Source organism: Diadema antillarum, unplaced genomic scaffold (genome assembly GCF_040938485.1).
Source record: "Diadema antillarum isolate AM-2024a unplaced genomic scaffold, OU_Dant_1.0 seq00000031_RagTag, whole genome shotgun sequence".
NCBI lineage: Eukaryota > Metazoa > Echinodermata > Echinoidea > Diadematoida > Diadematidae > Diadema > Diadema antillarum.
The window spans coordinates 230,001-256,109 of record NW_027271147.1 but is presented as its reverse complement, the minus strand read 5'-3'; the positions used below and the strand labels follow the sequence as shown (position 1 = coordinate 256,109).

The following is a 26,109-nucleotide window of genomic DNA, read 5'->3' as shown; positions in this document are numbered from 1 at the left end:
CTGTGTCTCCCGTTGGAAAGGATTTCTTACTTATTGCTATCGTATGTTGAAAAAAAAATAAGCCTTAGATAGCACCAGAGAACATATAGAACCCTAGGAACTTCGCGCTTCGCATACATCAACTTGGAGTCTCCCGTTTGCTGGGAGTTTCGGGCGGGAAATCTCCAGATCAGAAGGTGCTTGGGGTTGGAGTCTCTGTTTTATTACCTACTGGATAAAAAAACAACAACCAGTACCTACATGATAATAATAATAATAATAATAATAATAATAATAATAATAATAATAATAATAATAATAATAATAATAATAATAATAATAATAATAATTGTTTTGGATATAAACTCCAAATTTTATTGTCCAAGAATGGAAATTCATTTTGCCCAATTGATCGTGGGCCCGGCAGCCACTGAGCAGCGCCAGATCGACGTTGCTCTATCCTTTTCAACTGTTGAACGGCAAACAAGGTAGCAGCAACTCCCATCTTGTAACGTCTTTTGGTATGACGCGGCTGGGGTTTGAACCCACGACCTCCCGATTGTGAGGGCAGCCGCTCTACTCACTGAGCCATCACATCATAATTATACCAATACCATTCGCAGAGTATACAGCCGAGTTCGATATTGCTTTCCTCAAAACACTTAACAATAGTGTTATACATGGGAAGATTTTTTATTTTAAAAGAAATCATATTGAGGGGGAGGTTAGATTTAATAGCAAAATTTTCTTGAATGCCTTCATATTGGTTGTTTTCACCACATATGGGGCGAGTAGACAGGAGGTATTTATTATCGGTCAGATAAAAGTTTTGTGTAGGAAGTGTGGATTTATGGCTGTGCATGCTAGCATGTCCACCTACAGTTCTTTGTGACTGGTAAGCAGGCAGGCGTTCAGCTGGGATATGATAAGGATCTCTTTCAACACAAGCCCATTTATGCTGGTGAAAATGCCAATTCTTCTGTCTGTGAAACTGACTTTTAGATACAATGTTTGTTCACCCCTGGCAGACAAAATTTGTTATAAAAGAAGCACGCAGCAGAAAACAGATAGATCTACAACGTACATGTTCTTGGGTTTGATTGCCTTCATTTTAAAAGAAGTGGTTCAGTAGTACACATATTATATAATGCCTTACGCCGTGTACATGTTGCTGCTTTGTGGTAGTTTCGAAAGTCTTCAGCCATAACCAAAAACTATAATTTTCAATAAGTGAATGCTCATAGTAGAAAATGTCAGGAAATAGTAGTAGTTAGAAAAAAAAAAATAACGCTCACTTTGATACGAAACATATGTCTGTGTGTAAAAAATATTTGTAAGTGAAAAATTTGTAAGTGATACATTACTGGTGAGTTTCCTTTTGTTTACAAATAGTAAAGATATTTGACACATTCATCATCTATACTTGTCATTCAACCAGCTAGACCTTCTTTGACAGTGTGTTTGGTATGTAAAATGCCTAGATCACAATAGTTTCAAGACTGTAGACAAATTTAGCACTACACAGAGGATGATGGGGAACCAAACATTTCAGCTTTTAGTTTGACAACTGAGCAATATTGCTTCATGTCTGTTACATGCATGGCAACATATTTTTCCAGGTATTTTTCATAAGGATGAATTGAGATCAGACTTTAATGAATTGGTAATGTAACTTGTAGGCCTATCTTGCATCCCAATATGCTTCCATAATATACAGCTGTCATAGATACAGGATGATTACTTGTCACATGTATCTGAACATCAGCAGCATGGGGCATGATATCACTTTGAATTATCATTCACAACACATCTGTATAATCACTTCATACTATCCTCAATACACATTATACAATGTACAATATACATGTATGTAAATACCCATTTACATTCAAATTACATGATATTATGATTCCCCTTTACAATTAATTACACACTGCCCCTCCACACTACAATATTCATTATGTTGTTTGGCTGGAAAGTGATGCTAAGGAGGTATTATATTCTCATAATTCTGTTACACAGGTTCCGCACTAGTATTTAAATTGAATCAGGCTCTTTCATTAGGATGTATCCTGAAGGACCGGACTGGCTTTCTTCCTATTTTTCCTGTGGTAATCTAATCAACTCGTCAATCTTCCACTTCCAGTGGCATACATTGGTACCAAGATGTTCAGATTCTGAACACGCCTCTCAACTACTATACCTTCTTGTGCAGACTGATTAGGTTGATATGCAGCTGACTGCATGTGCCCCATTGAATGCTCCCTGCCAGTGATCTCCAAAAAGCCATCAGCGGTAGCAAATTGGTTAAAGGGGAGCCTCTCTCCAGAATATTGTTGCATTCAGTTAATGCAGAAATATTTTACACAATTACTGTAAAATGAGGAATATTCGCATGCATTTTAATTTCGCGAATTTCGCGAGCGCCAAGATTCGCGAAATTAAAATGCACGCGAAAGTTCTTGCCTACACTATATGCATTGAATGCCAGTGGCAGTTTGCGAAAATTTTATACCGCCAAAAAGGCTGTCGGCTCCAATTCGCGAAAAATTCATGCCGCGAATATATCATGTTTTACAGTGTCAGTGAAGTTTAAGGAAAATTTGAAAATGCACTCAAAAGCTATGATTTAAAAAAGATAATAATTTTGTCCAATGTTACTGTACATAAATCCATTGTTATGTCATTGCTGACCAAGAAGACAATACAACAATTTGTGATGTCACAGTAGGGCAACAATATGAAGCCGATATAATGTGATTTCAACATGTTTTTGCGTTTCTAGCATGATGGAAGAGCACCTGACTTACCTCGTTCTGAAAGCAGGTGGAACGATTTTGCCCATAACTTACAACATGTATGTTCGTAACAAGTTGAAGGAATGTGTGTTTTTCATAAATATCGAAATCTTGTGGAATTCTCTATTTCTATCATGGCCCTACCATGTCATCACAAAATTGTTGTATTTTTATCCAGCCGTGATGGCACTTGGATTTAACAAAAACCTATAGAATTCATAGCTTTTGCACAGACTGTCCAATTTTCTTCAAAGTTTTTATTTGCTGCTAATATCTTCACGCACACTGAATTCACATCTCAATTTGGAGGTAAATAGACCTATCCCTTTAAACCCATGCCCCGTTCAAGGCTGCGTCATGCAGCAAAGACGGCAGACTTTCTGATTAAAGTGGCTAAAAGTGGGTAGGTTTACATCCAGCCAATGTAAGTGTGCAGCTGAAGTAAACCAGACCCATTTGTGTGTAGAAAACATCTGACCTTTTGAAAATGTGAATTATGTAGTATTTTTGTCCCCGCCGAACGAGTTCGAGCAGGGGACTATGAAACGGGCTCCGTACGTGTGTGTGTCCGTGTGTCCGTCCGTCCGTCCGTCCGTGTGTCCGTGTGTCCGTGTGTGCGTCCGTGTGTGATCAAAATCTTCAATTTGCTACTTCTCTGTCATTTATGAGCCAATTTTGATTCTGTTTGCTTTATATGATAGCACTACATGGGAGCTTTGAAACTTCTACACAGAATTTCAGTCGTGACCTTTGACCTTGACCTTTGACCTATATTGTACATTTTGCTACAAAATGCTACTCCTTCGCCATTTCTAACCCGATTTCAATTCCGTTTGCTTTATATGATGGCACTAGGTGAGGGCTTCAAAACTTCTACACAGAATTTTGACCTTTGACTTCTTTGACCTTTGACCTTGATTTTTGACCTATATTGTACATTTTGCTACAAAATGCTACTCCTTCGCCATTTCTAACCCGATTTCGATTCCGTTTGCTTTATGTGATGGCACTAGATGAGGGCTTCAAAACTTCTACACAGAATTTTGACCTTTGCCTTCTTTGACCTTTGACCTTGATTTTTGACCTATATTGTACATTTTGCTACAAAATGCTACTCCTTCGCCATTTCTAACCCGATTTCGATTCCGTTTGCTTTATGTGATGGCACTAGGTGAGGGCTTCAAAACTTCTACACAGAATTTTGACCTTTGCCTTCTTTGACCTTTGACCTTGATTTTTGACCTATATTGTACATTTTGCTACAAAATGCTACTCCTTCGCCATTTCTTACCCGATTTCGATTCCGTTTGCTTTATGTGATGGCACTAGGTGAGGGCTTCAAAACTTCTACACAGAATTTTGACCTTTGCCTTCTTTGACCTTTGACCTTGATTTTTGACCTGTATTGTACATTGGCTACAAAATGCTACTCCTTCGCCATTTCTAACCCGATTTCGATTCCGTTTGCTTTATGTGATGGCACTAGGTGAGGGCTTCAAAACTTTACACAGAATTTTGACCTTTGCCTTCTTTGACCTTTGACCTTGATTTTTGACCTGTATTGTACATTGGCTATAAAATGCTACTCCTTCGCCATTTCTAACCCGATTTCGATTCCGTTTGTTTTATGTGATGGCACTAGGTGAGGGCTTCAAAACTTTTACACAGAATTTTGACCTTTCACTTCTTTGACCTTTGACCTTGATTTTTTACCTATATTGCACATTTTGCTACAAAATGCTACTTCCGGCGGGGACATATATTACGCACCGCGTAATTTCTACTTTTCCTTGTTGCCTTTACTACCCTAGAGCCAACAAAAAGCAGTATAGTGCAATTTGAATTGCAAACAAAAGCAGGGAAATACAAGCAAAGAAGTATTTCAATAGTTTCATATTCATATCTTTACATTGCTGTAGGGCTATATACCCAGCCCCAGGGTAGTTCTGTCACAAAATTGACAAGTTACTGTAAAAGTGGATATTTTTGCTTGACTTATTTTTTTGCGTCCGGCCCGGTAAGAAGAGTTTCGTGTGTTTTTAATTCCGCGAAATCAAGACATCAATTACTGGAACATATGGCAAGCAAAAATATTCGCATGCTTTTATTTACTGAAGGCACTAGTTTCTAGTTGCGCGAAATGCAAAAAATTTCAACACCGCGAAAATTTTCACTTCTACAGTTACAAACTTTGACCAGCAGTCATGGATGCTGCAAAAATAAATTAATAAATTTTTAATTATGATAATGATAAATAGATAAATGAATGAATAAATAAATGGGTAAAAAAAGATAAAAAATGTAATCCATTCTGCCAGGAATTAAATATAGGATCTACTTCACATGACCATGAAATTCTTGAAAGAAAATACTGCTGTTTTGTGCTGTATTTAGTAATAACGTCACTCTTTTTAATTTTGTAGACAAAGTCTTGTTTTCCTTGTGATTCTGCTCAAGGGAAAAATGGATACAAAAATATGTGCCTTTAGATTCATTCTTGAATACAAACTGTGCCTAGTTCTTGAAGAAATGTGAACCCATTTTCAATCTCTACAAAAGATTCATTTTTATAGAGAAATGCATCACTGTCTCCTCATGAATTAATAATGTGAAAATTCTGACAGGTTGTAATATCTGCTGGTCTGTTGATGCATATTGCTGTTGTGTAAATGATGATGGTGATAGTTGCGGTAGTATTGCGGTGGGGGGGGGGGGGGTGAGGTAGGGGGATGTGTACACAGCCAATCTGGCCTGATATACGAGCAAATGAGATATGTCCTGCTTTTTGAGCGCCAATTTCAGTTCTGCTCTTCTTCTGCCCACGTTTACCAAAACCGAAGCTAGCTTTTCAAGCACCATTTTCTTTTCTGTTTTTGCTCTCGCATAAATTTATACTGATCAGTTGCCAAATTGGACCGTGAATGTGATTTTTACTCTATTTTTAGCATATAATGGGGTGCTGGCAAATATACTGTAAAATGCAATGTATGCACATGATGCTCTTTGGATGTGCACACTCACTGTCTGAGTTTATATTCATCAAATTTTCTCCTTGCCAACGGCCACTAAACAAACATGTTCCACGAGTAGAGTCGTACTTTGGGAAAAGGTCATTGATGAGAATAGTCTGCACAGAGGTGGTGCCCCAATGCCCAGTATATTTCATTCTCGTCTGGATTGCAGGGTTTTTTTTGTTTTTGTTTTTGTTTTTGTTTTTGTTTTTGTTTTGTTTTTTTGTCAAATAAAAACCCACTCCTGCTCTAAAATGATGTTTCATTTTTCTAATACAGTGACAGGATATGACTGATGTTGAATGAATAAAACTGTTTTGACAACGGAGAGTGTTGGCTTCTATCATAGTCATGACTACTGCATGTGATCCTCTCAGTTTCACAAGCATTTGATTTGAAGTATAGTATCGACTTTACAAAAACCACTAGTCTGTTTTGTTTTGCTTTTTTTTTAACATTAAGAAGGACTGATCTTTTGATTCTTCTCTCTCCTTTGAAAGTCCAACCAACCCTCAATGTTTCCAGAGATATGCCGGAGTATTGCCAAACCCCTTTATGTTCCAAAGTGCCAGCTTGATTTTGAAACAAGCATTTAGTAGGCTGATAATGGGATCATTACTCGCACGATTCCCTCCCATTGTTTACTCCGTCAAAGCGAGAAAATTACAGCGACATGCATGCTCTGCAATCAAGTGTTTCACTCTTGCCTTGCATTGTATAGTCAAGATCAAAAAGAAAGCTAAAATGACTGGAGGAATGTGTAATTGACTCTACCATCACCAAACCAGTATATAATGCAAGTATTAAAGGGGACCTAAACCCAAAGAGCAGTGTGGATTGAGTGAAAGCAGCAACATTGGCAGAACACATCAGTGAAAGTTTGAGGAAAATCGGACAATCAATGCAAAAGTTATGAATTTTTAAAGTTTTGGTGTTGGAACCACTGGATGAGGAGACTACTAGAGGTTATGACGTATGTGAGGACCAGAATGTAAAGAAAATATAAAGGGAATCCCACAGACATTCATTTTTCATGAACATTACACATTCCATCAACTTGGGACTGACATATAAGGATAGCAATTATTTCCCCTGCTTTCTGAAAGCGGTTAGTCAAGTGCTCTTTCATTATGCTAGAAAAATTAATTTTTGTGGAATTTTCTACATGTTTTTTAAATTGTTGTCCATGCATACGTCATAACCTCTAGTAGTCTCCTCATCCGGCGGTTCCAACACCAAAACTTTTGCATCAATCGTCCGATTTTCCTCAAACTTTCACTGATGTGTTCTACTGATGTTGCTGCTTTCACTCAATCCACATTGCTCTTTGTTGGTTTGGGTTCCCTTTAAAAGACTGCGAACATGGTACATGTAGATAGCCTATTCATCCATCTTTGTCAGTTACTCGTCCAACTAAGTCACGTACCCAACGTACACACCATGTTGGAAGTGAATATAACGTCAAGCTCAGTTCTACCTCTTCTTCAATTTGTATCCAGTTTGAGAAGTCAAGCTATTCATGCTTAAAAATGTGTGTATCCAGCGTCATGCGAAGTTCAATTCCCATACCATCATTTTCTTCGCCTGACAGTAGAAAAGTTTGACAAAAAAAAGCATTGTTCAAGGTTGCTTTCATGCCATCGAAAGCTTGTTTGACGAGCAAAATACATGTACATTTTTCTTTGCTGATCTTTTAAAAGGGAAAACTACAGAATGCTTGTTGTGTTGGCAACGTAGACATTTCGCAGAGCATAAAACCACAGTGCACACTTGCCTCAATGGCGTAGTGGGAGTTGTGTGGGAAGTGGTTGCCAAGGCGTTCCCAGGGGAAAAAGAACAATCATGGTCTCATATGTGGAAATGTAATCGTCAAAGTTGAACAACGACAGCAAAGTGTTGTTTGAAGAGTGAAACGGAAATACGTCAAACATTACCCCAAAAGTGTATAGTGTGCATTTTGAAGTGTAGTTTATGTGGCTCCATATCATAAATTGAGATGTGGTGGCATGTAGAATATATACACACTGTTACAGCTTGTCATTTGGGAGCTTCATTATTCTTTAAGTATGTTAATCAAAAAAAATGTATTAAAAAAAGTTTGTTATTCTGACGGTTCTTAATCCAAGAGTGAAGAAAGCTTTTTTATTTCAAAGATACTTGAAAAGGAAATAAGGTTTGTGATTTAGAAGTTCTGTTGGTACACACCTTTATTATTTCTCATTTTTGGATGAATGACTTTTATTTCATTTTAGGTGTAAGGAACCTTTGGAAAAACAAACCTTTAATTCCATCTTTTTATTACCAAACCCCTAGGAAGCATGTCACATGGTGATCCATTTCTATTCCTGTTCCTACCTTTAATCAGGCAAAGTTATTGTAAGATTTTACATTCAAGATAAATGGCAGGATATTTCTATTCTGAGCACTCATAACATCAGTCATGCTTGTGTCTTATGGTTTGTCATCTGTGTGTACATCAAAAAAATTTGTTTCTGTAGAAAAGTACAGTTAATTAATTAATTAATTTATTTATTCACGTTTTCTTTAAAAGAATACAGGGTAAGTCTTGTTCAAGCCATAGGCCTGCTTTTCAAGAGAGCCCTGTAATTATACACTATACATTTTGTATATCATGATAAAATTATACAATGAAATAGTAGATAATGCAACAAATGAGAATTCAAAAGACAAAGGATTAAAGAAATAGACATAGTCAAAACCTATGTTGATGAGAAAAAAAAAAATTTAGGGAAGTCTTCAACTTGCCAGTTTCTGCGTGACATAGCTGTGTAAACATGAAATGCTCTCCAAGTTCAAGTGCGTAAACATTCATTGTTCTTGGCCAGAAAAGGATGACTACCCGCGACGTTTTTATTGCAATTTTATGACGTCAAAGCCAGCATGCAGAAGTGTCTACAAAGCATTCTTTTCATTTCTTTCTCTTCATTGACTTTATAAATCCTGTGAGAGCTGATCTGATCTGATACCACAAATTCAAAGGATGTTCTTCTGCAGTGTGGCAAACACGGTTACAGTGTTGTGATTTTTTTTTTTTATTGTAATTTCACAAGTTGATATTTGTCCGTGTATCATGTACAAATTATATGAGATGAAGCACAGGTTTGTTTCTTGAATATATCTCTTTTTGAGTTTAAAACAAATATTTGGCATCAGAATGCTGTTGACTACTACTAGTATTTCTCAGGGGTTGGCAAGAGAGAGGTAGGTGCATTATTCTTTGTATATATGATATTTGTAAACAGAAATGATTTGAAGAATATTACAGTTCATCATCCTAGTACATTTCAAAATACCTTTGGATTTATATATATATATATCTATAAAGTGCAATTGCTGCCTTTGTTGGAGAATGGGAAGTTGAGTGATTTTTTGCTGTCACTGAAGAATCCTTCTGAATGTTTTTAGTTTTTTTCAGCATTTTATTTGATGGGCGTGCCTTGCAGAAAAAGGTTTGCTTGTTTTGTATTCATTTAATAAGGAATGAAGTTATAAAGCCACACAAATTATTGAAATGACATGTCATTCATGAGTCGGTGAAAGAGTCAGTTACTTCTCAAACCAGAGTGATCTGCTATTTCCTCCAGAACACCCTACCCCCCCCCCCCAAAAAAAAAAAAAAAAAAAAAAAAATGAGGGAAAAATAGGTAGTGGTTTTAGCAATAGAGACACACATGCAGCAAAATACCAGAAACCAGCGTCCATAGCATGACTGATAATAACTGCCTGGGGTTGTACACGCCCACTCACAAAATACCACTTCTCATGTCTTCATTCAAACACATGGCTGGTTAGCCCACCACACACAAACACACACACACACACACACACACACACACACACACACACACACACACACACACACACACACACACACACGCACACACACATACACAGCAGCAGCACACAAGGCGATCACCCCCACAGGACGGGACGGCCACTCCTTTGAAACGTGGGTTGGTCTGTTTGTTTACACAGATACATACATACAGTATATCCCTGTAGACGCTGTTTGCTCATCGTTTGTTGGAATCTCCTGGTTCCAAGTTCGAATTCCTCTATCTACCACCCCGATATGGACAGATCACTCTGCTATTGATCCATTCTTGTGGAAGGTTGCATTCGTGCACGGTCGTATGTTTTCCGGGATCAACAGATGTTGTGCGGATGTGTAGATGCCAGAGTTGATTGTAGTCTACAGTGGTATGTACACTTGTTATTAAACCAATATTATGCTTTCATTCATCATAAATAGATTGATATTATTATTTGCTTGATGTAGCAAGGAGCAAGCAAAGCTTCGGTCCTTGACTACGTGTACATGTACATAAATATGCGATGAAACTGTTTGAAGTGTGCCAGTTTGTGTATTACCTTTATACTATTTATGTAATGATTTTATGACGGATTGTGCCAAAACATATTTACACTGACTACTTTGGGCACATATTTATCTTTTTGTGTGTGTGTGTGCATATTGGGATTGACTTTGCTTCATTTACTCTTTCCAGTCTACTCTCAGAAACATACAGGAAGGTGCATCATGCACAAAATACTCTACTTATTAGGCATACCATACACACAACATTTTTGAGTGTATAATCTGTTTTCACAAATTGCGACTTATATGCTGATTTTGTGAGTGGCTATTAAATTTCACAATCAAGAACTGTACAGTGTACAGTGATACAGTTCACAAGTTATAAAGCGTTCAATCCTTTTCAGAATAAATTTACTGATTTCTACCCTTTGAGACAATATATACAGTACAGTGCATTTTTGTGTACAGAAGATAATTTTGTGAATATCGATCGACTGACTTACAAAAAAGTCATTAGATATGCAAAAAAAATTGAGAAAGAAATTGAAAAAATTTGCCATATTCAGAGAGAAACAGGAAGTTTAATCTTGTAGAATGTGTTGCGAATTGATAAACCATGAGATTTAGCAATTATGTGGCTTTTAAAAATTTCGCACTATACGTAAGCCATCATATGTGAACAACAATGATGTACTCAAGTGAGTTTTTTTTTTTTTTTTGTATTGTGCCCTATGAAGTACTTCAGTGAATTTAACCCGTTCCACGCTGAATTCTGAAATCCCCATGATAGACTTAATACACAGGCCGCCAGGTTCCCATAGTGAATGGGTTAACATTTTAAACAAAAAAAAAATCTTCAACTTGTAAAATATATTTTAACATCCAACCACAAATATTTGGTCTTCGAAATTTGATACACGTAGGTCAAATAGCAATTTCATGTATACACCCGTCTTTCAGGGAAGGACATGGTAGCTGATCATATTCTATGTTCATTACGTTCCATTCAATCCTTGCATTACGAAAAAAGAAATGTGTACAGTCTGCTATCAAACTGTACATTACAGCTAGATGATTCTGGGTAACAGGCTTCTAGAACTACCGGTGATCAATTTTTATTTGTCTTCTCTGAAATAGAGAATTGAACTGTGCCATTTAATAGCTGTATGCAGAATCAACTGTGTCCAATCTCACGCATAATTATGGTTGTCTTGATTACCGTGATTCCATGGCGATTGCTACTGGAGCAGAGTTTCGTAGTTTGCGTCGTTTGTTGTGATCGAATTTTCGAGCTTAATGACCTTCATTTGATATCTGTATGTCAGCAATGTATTGATGCTTCGTTATTGCTTTTTTTTTTTTTTTTTTATTGCCCTTTCTTTTCTTGTATTTCTCCATTTACTGGATACTGTTATAAGCGGGCCGTGAATGTGAATAGTCGTTATATGACGTGAGTGTGCTTGACAGCAAGTACAACATTGTAGGAGTTATTTTATCATGAAGCATGTCCCCCGTCTTTGATAGCGAGATGAATGGAATTACTCTGTTTCCTGTTACCATCGTGACGAGTTCGATGGAAAGATACACCCACTCACATACGTGTCAATCAAGTTCATTATCTGAATGGATCGTAAGAACATACATGTTTACCATGGCATATTTGATGATTTTTTTATTTTATTTTTGCAGTGAAGTGTGGGAGTCTGTGCGTCTTTCTGAAATTGATTTCTCCAAATCTTCTTGGTTTTGCTTTAAAAAAAAAATGAAAATACTACAAAAGTACTTTTTTTAATATCTGACTATATCCCCTATTGATAAATCCTCTTTAATAAGATTTCAAAAGTGATATTATTTATGAAGTATCTATGTAATGCAGATACTTTTACCCAATAACAATGTACAGTGCAAGCACAACTGAAGTGTATGAAAGCCTGCTCATACTGTACATGCCACTAAATCATTTGTGGCAAATTCGTTTGTTGTACTGTATACGCTATATATTTCGCAAGGGTTTTATTTTCGCGAATTTCGCGAGTCGGGAGCTATTCGCGAAATTAACAACACGTGAAAATATTACCTTCCAAAATGAATCCCTTGCCTTGATGATACGAACATTTCAGTACTAGAATACCATGTTACCATGTCACGGCTTACCGAACAGACCATACTGGCTAAGCTTGTTTACGCACGTCCACGTCTACTTACGAATACTGTAGAGAGCCAATCCATTATCGCAAGGGGACCACTCATCAGAAATCCAGCGCGATGGACTTAACCACTTCAAAAATGTTGAATTATAACTTACTAGTTCGCAGAGTTTGGCAAGTCTTTTTCATGCAGTGTATAACTAGTATCATTCTTATATGCTAGTAAGTTGAAAATTCACACTTTCTTTGCCACTTCATATTTTCTCTGGTCCCCCAATCGCGAATTTAACCACTCGCGAAAATGTGTGACATCGGCAATTCGCGAAAATTTATGTACGCGAAAATTATAGTGTATACAGTATATGAATTACACCCGTCTAATGCGTATGTTACATTGAAACATTGGAAGACCTGACTCATCAGGTTTGATGATACATGTACTGTATCAATGCAATATTTGATTCATGGCTGTGATGAATTAGAAAATAAAAGTGAGTGTAGATCTGAATTCTTCACACAGCATAGCCAGACAGAGCTCTGTGCAAAAATTCGCACAGAGGAATTGTTACAATGTATGTGCACAACTATTTCATTTTATACAGAATTCTGTTTTTAAAATGGTCTAACAATGCTGGATGCCATCTGTAAATTGAAATTCTAGGATGTATAGGAGGTATTGATAGAATAAAAAGTCTATGAATTGATAGATCAAGGCTAAAGACTTGTATGCACTATAATTCTTGTCATTGAAATGTTAAACAGAGGATGTTTTACCTGTAAAATCATAGTGATGTGGTACATGCAAATCTCATAAGAAGAGATTGCTGTGGCTACAGATCGAATTCTGACACTGATAAATTACTGTGGCATAATTGGATATGTGAGATGCATTTATGATATTCATTTCTCATAAAGCTTTATCATGAAAACACTCTCTGAGAGTCCTATAGTATACAGTGTGTGAGAAAACTGATGATAATATATAGGTGGAAGTGTCACTTCACCTCCCATGGTATGAAAATCCAATTAAATTGAATGCATATACACGTTCCTACCTCTACCATTACCAGTGTGCATGCACCACGACACGACCTCTGATATACCTACTTTGCGTAATTCATTGCTCAAGTGTGCTAGTGGATAATACTCTAATAAGGACGTCTTTCACCCTCCAGGTATAGTGTTTCCAATATCACATTCATTATCATAATGATTTTTCAGCAGTTTGTCGTTGCCGTCAGCAAGCATATATTATGTGTTGCTGACCTTGGGTGTAATAGGCATGTTCTGAGGCAGGATATATTATTAAGCAGCTCATAAATCAAAAATTGCTATGGATACATGCATTCAGTCGAAGGAAACATTTTATTGAATTGAGATGTAAGTTTTATTGCTGTTGGTCTGTTTATAAACTGCGCTATGCAATAATTCAAGTAGATTTTTTGTAGCTGAAAAAGCAATCAGTAGGCCTATTTTCAATGAGCTTGAGTGATGTACCCTTTCATCCATTAGTACAATTTCAAAAGATACACATTTACTGGGATTTATTCATTTATAATTCATATCTGCTTGCTATGTGAATTATCTCTGTTGATTTTCCAGGGAAATGTATTATATTAGTAATTGATGATTTATACTGACAGTAAAAATTGCAGTATAAAGTATCCTGAAGGGTAATGAAAGATTTATTTGTAACAATTGCCAGAAAAACAAAACAAAACAAAAACTCATGAGACTTTTACCCAATCTTGTTCCCAAGATCAGATGCCCCTTAGTTCCCACCACAGTTATGGTTGATACTCTGCTGCTGTTTGGATTCCGATCAAATTTTTAAGGCATAATTTTCCATTTGCAGATGAAACAAAAACCCAGCATTAGTGCTTTAAAACAGTTCCAGAATGTGAGTTTGGGATAGAAACAACCACTGTAAAAATTTGAATTCGTATAATCAACGTTAAGGATTGTTAAAGACACAAAATATGAACAATAGTTAGAATAAAAATTTTACCAGACTAAACCGTCTACAGTTATGGTTTAATGAGAAAAAATACTGATATTTCCTTATATTTTAGGCTTTATTGCGAAAATTTTATATGGTAGGATGTTTTGTGATACAACTGACCAACACATACAAGATGCATCAAACAAAATATCTTGAAAAATATTTTTCAAATCACTGCTCCCAATGGTAAACAGTACCTTTAAGTTTCCACCACAGTTATGGGTGACACTCTGCTGCCGTTCGGATTCCGATCAGATTTCATTGTGGACCAGGAATTTTGCAAATGTGAACTCATGGGCGTGAGTCACGGGAGGAGAGAGGTTTGCCAGAGACGCTCTTGAAGATCGAGCGAAACGCGGTGCGGTGCGCGGCTGTTTGCCACCCAGCAGCTACTGATGAGTGAGACCATCGGGGAGTGTTTGGATGATGGGGGGAGCAGATACCATCTCATGAAGTCATCAACGTCTCTCTCTCTCTGTCTTTGGTGATTTCTTCATTCTCTCACTATTGACTGGGAAACTGACAGAAAGTATGGTAGTGAAGTTAATGGCATTATTTACCATTTGCCGATGAAACAAAAACCCCGCATTAGTGCTTCAAAATAGTTCTAAAATGTGAGTTAGGGATAGGAACAACCAATGTAAAGATTTGAACCAGTATAATCGATGTTAACCCGTTCCATACTAAATTCTGAAATCCCCATAGACTTAATACACAGGCCACCAGGTTCCCGTATGGAACGGGTTTTTGTTAAATATACAAAATGTGAACAATAGTTATAATAAAAATGTTTCCAGACTAAACCGTCTACAGTTATGGTTTAATGAGAAAAATAGTGATATCTCCTTTATTTGTTAGGATTTATTGCAAAAATTTTATATGATAGGATGTTTTGTGATACAACTGACCTACACATGTGCATCAAATGTGATAACTCAAACATTTTTAAAATCACTGCTCCCAATGGTAAACTGTACCTTTGAAGTCTCTTGATATCTCTCGGTGTTTTAAAGTGGCTGTATATCCAGTTGCAGGGCAAACATGGGAGAAAAAAGAGATAGAGTAAGAAAGAGAGAGAATGAGAAGTGTCTTGTTATAGGGAGATTGACGATACAATATATGTTGATTCAGTGAATGTGGCAGTATTGGAATAGTAGACCACAATATCGCTTTTCTGTCAAACAGGAGGAGATACCAATAGATGTCATAATGAGATGTTCAGTGTTCAGTGTTTGACATTGACCATTTTGACTTGATTCTCTACAGTAGCCCACTTTTAAATCAATAGTGTTTGATACTCTAACCCCCTATTCAGACGCGTGCCATTTTATACCAAAACTCGATAACAAAACGACGTATAAAGAATCATCGTATAGCCGACAGACCATTCATACACTAATTTCGACCGTTCTTGGAAATGTCGTATAGATGTGCAGTTTCCCACTGCGCATGCTGTTATAGTCATGAGTGACAGCTTTGGGGTCGCCTTTTGTGCGCGCTCACATTAAGCCCCGCCCAGTTATACAGTTCTATGGTCGCCATACGTTCAGACGCACACGTAATGCTGATTCGTTTTCGAGTTCTACTTCGAAACGATGCTCTGACCGTCGTTTCGCTATACGTCGTTTCGTTATACGTCGTTTCGTTAGTCAGCGTTCAGAGGTATAAATTCATCGTATAGCTATACCATTTTGGTATAGCTATACCGTTCTAGTGTAAATTTTTTTACGTCTGAATGCCCTGTAAAACATCATTTGGGTTTCATTTGCCCAAGCACTTTAATATGAGTTGATCCCTGTACAGCATGCCCCACCCTATTTTGAGACAACCTTTGATCTCAAACCTCACGATACCCGAGAAGCTTTATAAAAGATTTATAATCATGAAATACTGCATGAATATGAATTCTTTCCTCTAGTCCCAGTAAGATAAATTCTAAATTGCTTGTCTTTCATTTCATTTAAGTTATTTCCACGTTAAAAACAACAATCATTACAGTTTCAAGTCATAGTATAAACATATTCATTGTGAGGGCCAATTAAAGCCTTTCAGGCTTGTTGGGAATAGGCCCCCAAGTAAATTTTGCTGTAGTATTTCATGTTTCGCTCCCAACATCAGAACTGCAAATCTCCCTTGTGCTGCAGGAGGCTTTCTAAAAACTTTGATATATCTCTTTCTGTCTTTGGAGGTATCTAAGAATTAAAATCTCCATATTTCAGGTACATGTATTACTGCCCATTGAGATAAATATAAACACACAAGTGTGCATACTGGGGTATTTCTCTGTTTGTTTTTTGAAACAATTCTGATTTTTATGTAGAACTGTGATATTACTAAATGCATGTAATCGGTAATGCTAAAGTTTCCCTATCCAAAGGACCTTTTATATTCTAACTTTCCAATGTACTTTGCATGAGATCATTGACAGTGTTACTTTAGTAGATCAAAGTATGGAAATCAGACTAACACAGCACAGATGTCAGGCACCTGACTGTTCAAGAGGCTTTTGTTTTCAGCATTGTTTATAATAATAGTCAAGTGATGTTGATGGCTGGATGAGGAGGGATTATTTGATTGAGTAGGAAAGGAAACTCATCCTGGCTGGAAACAGGCAGTTTGCACCCATTGTAGTTCTTGTCAAATTGGCAGACAGTTCATAAACAAGACATGAGACTGATGTTCCTGTCCTAGTACATTTTTTTTTTCCAAAAACACTTATGCTATATTTAGGACTTACTTTGTGAGCAAAAGGTATTTAGAGCCACAGCTGAGCATGTTAGTTGTTACTGTAAAACATGCATGCACGAAATGCGCGTAAAACTTTCACGAATTTCGTGAGGAGCCTGGATTCGCGAAAGTAAAATGCTCATGAAAGGTTTTTATCTACACAGTGCATTGAATGCCAGTGGCAATTCATGAAGTGCTTCAAAAAAGGCTGTCGGCTCCAGTTTGCGAAAGTTTCATGCCAGGAATGTCTCTGGTTTTTCAGTAGTTTAGGAGGCTTTATGGCTTCTGCTGACTACTGTAAAAGTGGAAATTTTTGCGCATTTTGCGCAACCAGAAGCTTGCGCGAAAATAAGAGCATGCAAATATTTTTGTGTGCTACATATGCTCCAGTAGTTGATGTCTTGATTCCGCGGAATTAAAAACATGCGAAATTCTTCTAACCTGGCCAAGCGCGAAAAGTTAGCAGCGCGAAAATATCCACTTTTACAGTAGTTGTGATGTTTTGCGACCAAATGTTGGTAGCAAAATTTAATAATTCAATGGCGTAAGTTGGAAACTGTTGAAAATTAGATGAACTTGAAAGAACCTTATGCAGATATACTTCACTGCTGAACATAGATTGATATTCTGAGGTAACAGTATGCAAAAATTTGTTTATTTGTTTGTTAGTGTGTCTCTGTATGAAAAGATTAGTTTTTGAGGATGGCATTTTCAGCTTTTCCCTCGTTCGTTGCCCAGTGTATTATAGTTCATCAGACAGGCTTACCTTATAATGTGAATACCAACTGCTACATGCTCACAAGTGTACACGTAGTCCAATCATAATGTGTGCTCTAATCATGAGAAGATTGTGTAGGTAAGATGACGAGTGTATGTGTAGCATCTAAGATGCTTGTACCTGAGTAACTGGATATGATAAAACAGTTGATAGCATGTTTAGAACCCTCTCCAAGAATGAAAATTTTAGGGTTATGTGCGACCTGTGGTATATCTCTATACAGTGCACGTTCCCGTTATAAAAAACATGATTATTTTTAACCAAATTCCAGTTATAACAAAGTAGAATTTCAGGCCGAAACATTAGCCTCTCTATGTTTGTATTGATTGTTCGGTTATAATGAAATTTCGATATAGCGAAAGAAAACTGCCGGTCCCGAGGACTTCACTATAAATGGGAGTCCACTGTCATTGTGCTAAAGTAGGTACAGTAGGTACTGTAGACAGAGATTGAGGTCATCTGATCAGGCTCCTTAAAATACTCCTCAATGGTTTAACGTAGGACTTGTAAGCCCCTAATTTCCCTGGGCCATTTGTTTCCCTTTTTATGTCAGTGTGTGAGGGAAGGGATGGTTGAGAGCCCCTTCTGCACTGGTGCGTGAATTTGCCAGCCGATCCACAGGGTTAATAGCACGGTGTGTAGTATAAGCAAGTTCTCTCATACCTCCTTGGTATAAAATGCATACCATGGACCTATCTTGTGTGAGCATACTGTAGATGTTGGTGCAGGGAGGAAGAGACAGAGGTGGGCGTGTCAGAGATGCTTGATCTGTACACGGTAGTCACCTTGCCTGTCTTTAGTGTACTTACAGTGTACTTCCTTGATAGCATTCAAGAAGGGCAGGAGAGTGGGGGGGGGGGGGGGGGGAGAGCCTACAGCATTGTTTTGATTAGTAGCTCAAGACATACTAACTGTTACATTTTGGATTCTTTTTACAGCATGATGTACTATTTTTTTCCAAAAACAAAAATAACATTATTTGACAATGCTTTTTATATAGGGTAAAACTCACCTAGTCCATAATTCCAATGTCCCTGTGTGCTCAAGAAAAAGAAAGACTATGATAGACTATAAAATTACAATTGCAAATACTGCAGATTTAATGGAAAACACTGTTTTTCCAAAATTGTATAACAACATACTATTCATGTTTATTGCAGGAAAGTGTTGTTTTCAACCATTACTATATGCCCCTTTAAAGGGACTGTACAGTACTGGTTGAAGTGGAGATTCATGTTTTGAACATTCCTATGTGAGATAATGAGAAACCTCATATGAAATATGAAAGAGCATGTAATTTTAAGAAGGATTCAACGTTTATTTGATGAAAATTGGTTTTCAAATGGCTGAGATACCGAGAACAGTGGTAATAATAAGAGGTGACAGGCCACGCCTTTTATTAGGATCCTTTTGTTTCACTTTGTTTTTGGATATCTCAGCCATTTTGAAACCAAATTTCATCAGATAAACTTTTGATACCCCTTAGAATTGCATGATCTTTGACATCTCCTAGAGTGGCTTCTGAATATTTCGCAAAACGTTAAAAGCTAAATCCTCACCTCAACCAGAACTGTACACACCCTTTAACCCTCAGAATACGGGAATGCTGTTTACAAGATTGGCTTGTCTGTAGCTTTGATCAGCGAGGCATTTCCAGTAATTAAACACGACCATTTATCAATTATTTTTGGATTTGTGAAAACCTTGAATTTCATATACCAGTAGCTGTTCCTCCACTGGTGTGTATTGAACATTTCTGAATGATATGCATGAGAGTGATACACTTGTTCACCATCAATTTGTCTGTTTGTCTGTTTTTGTGGTCTTAAGAGTACATTGCTTGATGACTCATTTGATACTGCACAGCTATGGAAGAGCACTTTTTAGTGACAGTGTTTACTGATAGTTTGAAGTCCTGCATCATCACAACAATTTGTAACTAATGATTTGCTGCTATGGCAAGTTAATTATTAGCCAGTGATTTGAGTGTTGATTTTGTTTGTTTACAGGGATAGTACACAGTAGAGAGCAGAGTCTCATCAGATTGGTCACCAAACCTGACTACTGTAGAATTATTTCAATCCCAGTTGCAAACGAGTCATGTATTTCCAACAGTTATGAAAAAACATCACAATCAAACCTGTCTATAGTGGCCAGCCATGGGAGGAAAAAAAAAAGTGGCCAGTGGTGAAAAATTACTCACACAAAATCAACTTTTACAGTTTTACGGTAATGATCTTTCTCTCTCTCTCTCTCTCTCTCTCTTTTTTGCTTTGTTTCTTGTGTGCTGACATTTAGGGCAAAAAGAATCCAAACTGATGCTTTTCTCCATTAGTTGTGGAGTGTGGTGTCATCTATTATCATCCATCACGTCGTTGAAAACTAATCGAGTTTGTGTGTCTCCTTATTTGATTTCCTACAGATAATGCCCAATCTTCCCTCCTGTGCCAAACAATTACGGGGTGCAGTAATTATCAGGGTTAATTGGTGCATTGTGTGAATGATGTAATTATACCGTGCCGTGGAACCATCATCAATTCAATAATCCGGCTTGCTCCTCTTCTATTTTTGTATGACTGCAAAGTCGAACATGGAGGCCATTCAGAAATGTGGCAGCTCAACGTTTTGTCCTCTCACGCTTGGAGCAGAAACCATCTCAAGTAAAATAAAGAAAAACGGAACTCAACTGTAATTGCAAGATGCTGTCTATTAAATATACGCAGTAGAAAGGATATTGGGTCAAATACATTCCTGTATGATAATGAAACTTTTTATCTATTTTTGTCCCTTTCAAAAATTTTTTTTTCTGAAACTGTTCCATCTTGTCATCTTTGCATTGTAGGTAAGATGTACATCTTGTCATATGACTATAAGCAAGTTATTAACAATAGGAGCATCAATTTTTTGTTGTCAAAGGAATAAAAGTAACATTTCAACTTACAGTCCAGTCATGAATCTTTACTAAATTGGGGGAAAAAAAATCTCTAATATTATACATGCTATGACGGCTAATGAATTCTAATCTTTATTCCCTCATCTCTCTATTCAAGGAATGCTAATAATGTAAGATGAAGTATCATTAACATGCAGTGTGGATGGTCTGCCTGAGGTAATGAAAACATATAAATTGATACACTGTCAATGCTAGCGGTTAATCTTGCATTTGCAGTGTATGCATCCTATACAGGGGTTGCATTAAGAGCGCACTCGCTCGTGCTAAGCATCCACCGAAGGCGAGGATGTCATCAGGTTAATCAGAGAGATGAATTATTAAGTGGTCTCTGGTATTACAAACTCAGCCAGCCAGCTCGCTCGCTGCTTTTGACGAATGAGGATTTCTACACAGGTTCTATCATTTTGACCCCACCCCCTCCCCATGTGTGTTTCTCATGTATGTATTAGGCTCGTCATTTGATTGAAATGAGACCATCCATCTCATGGACGGACAGTGTGACCTGAAATATTGTTTACGCTGAATATTTCGTGAGGTTCGTGTTTTTGCAAATTTCACGAGCAGGTGCTATTCGCGAACTTAAAAACACGCATTGATGGTAACTCTGATCCCGACACGAATGCGACATACATGCATATAATTTCTCTGTTCAGTACTGTACTTCACAATCGCGAATGTAACCACTCGCAAAATTGTCGGGAAGTCCCGATTCGTGAAAAATTAGACTCGTTGAATAGACACTGTGTGGCATATTCAGTATATTCACAAACAAGCCTACTTCCAAGCCTTTCATGCTTCTTCCTCGCTTGCAAGGATCAAAATGTAAAAGAGTGGTGAAAATGTTGTTTTGGTGTGTGCGTCTCTCAGACTACAGCATGATAGTTGTTGTACTGTGGCAGTAGGTTTCTAGTGATCTTGTGAAAAGAGCAAAGCAACAATCCTTTGTGATATTTTCTCGGAACTTTTTTGGCTCGAAAAGGACATTTCAGAGTGTGTTGCTTAGTCTGGGATCTAAAACAGTCCCTGATCTCTGTTTTGGTGTTTTTTCTGGAACTAACATTGGCTTAAAAAACAACTTAAAAGAAAATTAACATGCCTTTATAGTGCACTGCATTGTCTGGGATTTAAACCTGTCCCTTTTTATCCTCCAGGGTAGCCGAGTTTGTAGGGGAAATTGTTACTTCTATCGCAGCTGGAGTTTGTGTGGGGCTTGATTCGGAAAGTTGCAGTTGTGACAGTAAAATTCAGTTGAGATTAAAGTTGAGGCAAACCTTGGGAGAGCAGACTCGGTGCTTTGATGTTGCTGACAGTTTTGAGAATGCTGGAATTGTAAGAAAAATGTGGTAATTTAGATTGGAAGATAAAAAGAAAATGTATGTTCAAGGGTCAGGTTTTAATATGAAATGCTAACTTATTTCTCTGGTAATTTGGTATTGTTCTGTAAAAATTTGTGCTACAGCGCAATTTGTTCTACAGATAGCAATACACACCCATGGAAAAATATATCAACACACTTTCTGACAGCAATTTGGCTTACGCAAATCCATGCAGACTGGGTTAAAGAGCATATCCATCTAATCATGACAGAGATACGATTGATGTGGCGCGAGCCCATTTGTCATTTAAATGCGGCAATCAACAGAATTGGGTCCATTAGAGCAAGCGAGGGAGCTTAGAGTAGGGTGGACCGATGTCGGCGTTGCTCCAACACCATGTGCTGGAAAGTAGCATCCAGTTCGGGGTTAGCCTCGTCTCCCCTCACACTCCACACCTGTTGCTAGGCAACCCATCCAGCCTGTGGCATGATACCAATGACGGGATGACAGTCTGCATCTCCGATCAAGGGCGATTCAAAGGCTCTTGTCCCAGCCGGCCATGTACATTGTATACCTGGTTGATAGGAGCATGTTTAGTGCCACTGCATTATGAATGTGGATTTCCTTGAAATATTGACATTGAATGTTAGTGATCCAGTCAGCTTTATTTTCTGTCATGTTGCAGATTTGATTGGCAAAGTACATGAAGGCTGCCTTTATCATCTCTCCCATGTTTAAAACACACTTTAATACCCACTATCAAAATCTACGAGCGTTTGCTAAGTCCTTCCAGATCGCATTTCTTGAGTTGTTGTGTTTATCGTCTCTGTCGCGAGTTGAGAGGAAGGTCTTGTTTCCGCGCAGCTCTATTGTGCAGTTCGACCTGAGGAGTGGAGATCATGTGTAGTTGGCATGGGTAGGTCCGAGATAAAAACATGTTTCAAAATGACTTTGCATTTACCATCTCTACAGAAACACATTTCTGGCCTAAATGCATTTGAGATCACACTTTTCCGCATTACAGTATGGCATTTCTAGCCCCACATACTGCATACAGACAATGTATCAACTCAGCATGGGAATGCTGCGTGTGAAGCATTCCCTGCTCTCCGAAAAAAAAAAATGCTTGCATTCACATTTCAAACATTTGATTTGTGTGCTTGCTTGGATGTGATGCTACCGGTAGAATACACTGTGCTAGTGGTGTTGGGAGTACAAGAAACATTCATGCTTGACATGAACAAAAGTCAGGAGAATTATTTGAAAAAAAAAAAATCTAATCTTTTTTTTTTCACCAATGAGCAGCAAGAGAGGGTGGCCATTTGCAAAAACAGGAAAAGCAATATAAAATTCTCCATATTCATTTGCACAAACAACAAAAGCGATATAAAATTCTCCATATTCATTTGTACAAACAACAAAAGCAATATAAAATTCTCCATGTTCATTTGCACTTGAAAAAAACAAATCCAAGTGGTAGGAAATCTACAATGTATAATCACAGATCATTGCAGAGCAATTCCAGTAACAGCACGTACATACCATGACCACCCCTTCCATTATTTTCCTGCAAGTATGAATGCTCCCAATGTTTGAATGTATGTGTGTTTAGTTTGATTTTAAGAGCCAAATATATCGGGAAGTGACAGACAACTATGTAATACTTATAGGAGCCAACCCAAGCCCATTAACTGATCTTTTCTGCATTGTTGTTTACTTGTAGGAGGCTGTAATATAAGCAGACGTTACCGAGCTCAGTCATAAAATCTGTACAGACAGTTGGCCTTGGACTCCAGTTAGAATTACAAGTCATTTTGATGCCATTATATAGCAGTGTAATTATGCTGTGTAGGGTGATGATTTGTGTTTAGGAATGCTTTGGATACAGAGGCTACGATATAATAAATGCACACACTTAAAAGGAATGGTTTTGGTTGAGATTGTGCTTTAGGTTTCTACCTCTTGGTGATGATTTTTTTAAGATGATGAGAAACCTCGTCATTAAATATCAAACAGCATATAATTCTGAGATGAATTCACAGTTTATTTGATATCAAGTAGTTTGGGAATAGCTGAGATATTTATAAGTGGTCCTGATAAAAGGTGGGACCCATCTTTTATAAGGATCTATATACTGTAAAATGAGGAATGTTCGCGTGCATTTTAATTTCGCGAATTTCGCGAGCGCCAAGATTCGCGAAATTAAAATGCACGTGAAATGTCTCATCTTCACTATATGCATTGAACGCAAGTGGCAATTCGCGAAAATTTCTTGATGGAGCCGACGGCCTTTTTCATGGCTGCTTGCCACGAAAAAGGCCGTCAGCTCCATTTCGCGAAAATTTCGTGCCGCGATTATATCATGTTTTACAGTATACATATTTTTTAGATATCTCATCCATTTTAAAATTGATTCTCATCAAGTAAACTTTGAATTCGTCTATAATTGTATGCTCTTTAACATTTCAGAAAGTGGTTTCTAAGTATCTCACAAACAAAGCTGAATCCTCACCTCAACCAATACTATATCATCCATTTAAATTGAAGTGGGGGGGGGGGGATATGTCACCTACAGCTATATGTGTGAACGCTCACTTGTTCAGCGTGACTGCACAGTGCATTGTGGGACCTGTAATTGAAGCTCATCCAACTCATACTGAGTACTCCATATTCACACATGTCTGGACAGCCAATTCTGGTGCAAATATTTGTTCTTATTATGTGGATTATTTGACAGTCAGTCTGCACCCAACAGACGGAATAGTGGTTGTCTATATTATGGAACGTATTTGCACATGACTTTAGCTTGTTTTATTCTTTATTATTTGTGTGTAATTGATGCAAGAAGAGTAGGACGAGCTAATTTTGCTGCAACAGGCATTTCCCATAGACTCCTGCCCAAGTGTACTCAGGACACGTCCACAACAGGTTTAGAGTACCGGTAGTAGTAAGCTGACCCACTGCTGTAGATATCAATTAACTGAATGATATGATTCCATTTTGAAGAAAGAAAATTAATGAGTCATATTATGCAGGAGGGGTATTGAAAACAAGTCTTTGGATTTTCAAAATGGATAGCAGAATGTTGTGAAGACATAAATTTCTTATGGTGGTACAGATGAATGGAAAGAAGATAAAATGCGCTTCAGCAAAACTCTTTATGTTGCCTCTATTTTACGTCCGGTGTACAATATACAACATTCATACAGATAGTGTAAATAGTTGAAAGTTATAGAGTAGCGATATATGTCTTGTTTGTTTTGTCAGCATTGGTGAGATAATAAAGAACAAGCTTTGGAAGAAGGAATATCATTTTGAATGAAAATTTGCCATTTTGTTTTCAGAAACATGCTGTCTGGCAATGTTGGCATTTACATTGTATAAGCATCTCAAATCACATGTCTTGCACAGTTGCTGTTCAGGAAATGCAAATCAATTATCAAAATGTGACACTGGAGTGCTGACACAATATTTCTCTCCTATCTGCGCTACATATTCTGCCTAGGGTGTGTCCCCAAGCATCAAGCAGTGGCAGTCACATATTTCCTGGAAGAAGAACAGGAAAGGATGTTACTAATATCTCAAATTGGCCAAGTGTTTGTTCATTCTCAAAGACTGACCATCGTTTTCTAAGAAAGCCGTTAAATAATGTTTTAGGAAAGCGCTGAAATGCAAGTCACATCTGCTGGCCATCAAACCTTCCTGGATTGTGTACTGTGAGCCGTGTGTGGAAATCTTTCAATGATTACACTTGTCTGTAGCCAGAAACAGCACTATTAACCCATTCCATACGGGAACCTGGTGGCCTGTGGAATAAGTCTATGGAGATTTCAGAATTCAGTATCAAATGGGTTAAATGTAGATTATCATGTAATCATAGCAATAGAAAGCAATGGTACTGCGCATTATAAAGAAAATAATGTGCTCTTATAGTCCAATAACATGATTCAGTAAGAATCAAGGGAATTTTGTTCATTTGTTGTTTTCCAGAAAGAGTGCAGTTGTGGATTTTTTTTCTCTTTTGATCAACACTCTTCATGAGGTCACTCAAATTAAGCC

The 26,109-nt window shown here is 37.5% G+C and overlaps 1 protein-coding gene across 1 annotated transcript in view; it reads left to right on the top strand.

Moving 5' to 3' along the window:
* Positions 1-9,845: 9,845 nt before the first annotated feature.
* LOC139725304 (sodium/calcium exchanger Calx-like) overlaps positions 9,846-26,109 on the top strand; it is a 59,612-nt gene continuing 43,348 nt past the window's right edge. Inside the window, exon 1 of the mRNA XM_071636392.1 lies at positions 9,846-10,009. The gene's annotated coding sequence lies outside the window, so the exon portion shown is untranslated. The remainder of the gene's footprint in view (positions 10,010-26,109) is intronic.